Source organism: Photinus pyralis, unplaced genomic scaffold (genome assembly GCF_008802855.1).
Source record: "Photinus pyralis isolate 1611_PpyrPB1 unplaced genomic scaffold, Ppyr1.3 Ppyr1.4_LG4, whole genome shotgun sequence".
NCBI lineage: Eukaryota > Metazoa > Arthropoda > Insecta > Coleoptera > Lampyridae > Photinus > Photinus pyralis.
Window position 1 is genome coordinate 27731974 of NW_022170511.1, and position 2760 is coordinate 27734733.

At 40.4% G+C, this 2760-nt stretch overlaps 2 long non-coding RNA genes across 2 annotated transcripts; both read left to right on the forward strand.

The window, feature by feature from the left end:
* Positions 1-1485: 1485 nt before the first annotated feature.
* LOC116169869 lies at positions 1486-2087 on the forward strand. The gene is made up of 3 exons (XR_004145099.1): positions 1486-1804; positions 1864-1962; positions 2023-2087. It is a non-coding gene; the product is annotated as an uncharacterized LOC116169869 (long non-coding RNA).
* A 3-nt stretch (positions 2088-2090) lies between these two features.
* LOC116169870 lies at positions 2091-2451 on the forward strand. The gene is made up of 3 exons (XR_004145100.1): positions 2091-2117; positions 2176-2324; positions 2389-2451. It is a non-coding gene; the product is annotated as an uncharacterized LOC116169870 (long non-coding RNA).
* The last annotated feature ends 309 nt before the right edge of the window (positions 2452-2760 follow it).

The following is a 2760-nucleotide window of genomic DNA, read 5'->3' on the forward strand; positions in this document are numbered from 1 at the left end:
GGCTTCGGCTTCTAGGGCCATTCGCCTTTATACATACTTTTACACAGAAAAAGATGACTATATAAGTACAATGGGACAGAAACGGATCTAGTTACATTTATTAACATACAAAACCAAACTATCACAGATCATTTGCTATACCAATTCTTTGGATGAAGGCAAGAGTATTTTTACATTGCTCTTTGTTTTTAAAGTTATTTTCCCATGCAGGGTCGATATTAAAGAGCACACGTACATCTGTGTACTGCGGACAGACAGAAATAATATGATGTGGTGTTAAAATAACACCACATTGCTCGCATAGTGGCCGTTCTTCGCCCGCCAACAAATATCCATGAGTGAGGGCAGTATGCCCCAGCCGGAGTCTGTACAGCCTGATCAAGTTCAAACGCCCAACGTCGATATAAAATAGCGGATCCAGGCTCTGTTTGATCCTCTTCAAAGCCGTATCAGTCTCCGACCACTGTTCACTCCACCGCTCATAAATTTTCGTCTTCACAAGTTCACGTCGTGCAATAGATGACATATTCGTAAAGTCAACGTTATCCAGTTGGAGATAGTTTAATACCTCTCTAGCTCTAACACCTAACGATCTACATCTATTTAGCCGAGCAATTGTAGTTGCATCAGTAAGTGATATAAAATTTGGATGTTTATCATCTATCCTTACTTTTATATAATAGTTTGCAACAATCCGGCGTAGAGCTAGAGGGGGAATATTTGCCTCGACGTGGAGCGATGTTACCGGACTTGTTGGATATGCTCCCAAAGAGTAGCGAATGGCCAGGTTCTGAATCTTGTCAAGTTTCTCAAGCCAAGTATTACTGCCACATGTAGAGTACGCTGCACATCTATAATCCATCCTTGACAGGATGAGGGCCTTATAAATATCTAGGAGGGTCTTAGGGTGAGCTCCCCACCTATGATGAGCTAGAACTCTCATAATGTTCAGCGATTTTCTACATGTAGCCGCAACATTCTCCAAATGCTTTGACCATCGTAATCCCCTATCAAAGGTAAGTCCGAGGAACTTGACTTCTTGGACAACACTGATTATACGATTGTTCATAAACAAAACGGGGTCATAGTGGGGCTTACGGAGTCGACAAAAGTGAACAACCTTTGTCTTCTCCTCCGACAGCACGTACCCGACAGCATTGGCGTTATGACAAATGATGTTAATTGCCGTTTGTAGGTTTCGAGTTATTATGCCAACCGTCTTACCAGAACAACAAACCATTAAATCGTCTACGTATAAGCATTTATCAATTGACTCCTCAACACCTTTGGCTATTTCATTTATGGCGATGCCGAACAGGGAACAACTGAGTGTTGACCCCTGCGGCACACCATTTTCTAAAACATACTCTTTGGAGTTGATATCGCCGATTCTTACACAGAACTTCCTATCCTCTAAAAAGGATTTTATAAATTTAGGTAAATTCCCTCGAAGATTGTATTTATACATATTTTGCATTATTCCATATCTCCAAGTCATGTCATAAGCACCTTTTATATCGAAGAAGACCGCAACCAGATGTTCACCACTGTCAAATGCCCTCAGAATTCTGTCTGTCAGTTTGACCAGATGGTCTACCGTTGACCGTCCTTTCCGAAAACCAGTTTGGTAAGGCACGTATACGTTATTGCTTTCGAGAAATGTTTGTAGCCGCACATTAACCATTTTTTCTAGCAGTTTTCCCAAGCAAGATGTCAAACTAATTGGGCGATAACTTTGTGCCTGCAACGGATCTTTTCCTGGTTTCGGTATAGGAATTACGATGGCTTGCTTCCATTCTGAGGGGTAAGTAGAATCATTCCAGCAGTTGTTGAAGAATCTTAAGATGGTATTTTTCATTTCAGAACTACAGTGGCGAAGCATCTGGTTATGGATAGCGTCTTCTCCCGGTGAACATGACTTGGTGTTACGGATTGCTGCCTCCAATTCTTCTACAGTAAAAGGTACGTTGCAGTTCTGTATATCATCTGTGTTAAAGTCAATTAATACTGCTTCTTTTTCAGGTTTGGTATCTAGAAAGGTGTTGGAATAGTTTGACGAGCTACTGACTTTATAGAACTGATCTGCAACTATGTTAGTTATGTCTTGCAGTTTATTGGTAATTATTCCATCGGAATTGCGCAAAAACACCGGATAACTGCAGCTGTTTTTTCCAGATATAGCTCCGACTTTCTTCCAGACATCATTACTGGTAGTCTCTGGTGTCATGGTTGTTACATAATGTTGCCATGAAATTCTTTGGGCTTCTAGTATTCCCCTACGACACTGAGATCTTCGTTTTTTGAACTCTACAAGATTCTCCAACGTAGGATTTCGACGAAATTTATTTAGAGCTTTTTTCTTTAATGCTATTTTTTCTTTGATTTCAGGTGACCACCACGGGACCATCTTTCGCCTATTGCCAGGTTTAGATTTAGATATGCTGGCGTCAGCGGCGTTTATGATGGAAGAGGTAATGGTTTTAACATTTAGATTGTCTTGATTAGGAGGGACGAGGACTTGTGTGAAGAGTTCCCAATTTGCTAATTGGATTTTATATTTAGCTATCGTTTTTATTGGAAGATTGTGACCCCTGACTGTGATAATAATGGGAAAATGGTCACTATGATGTAAATCATCTTCCACCTCCCATTTCAGGCTAGTATGTATACCTGGTGAAGATACTGATACATCGATGGAGTCAAATGTGCCTGATCCTGCATTGAAACAATTACAAATAAAACGAACAGATAACTAGAATA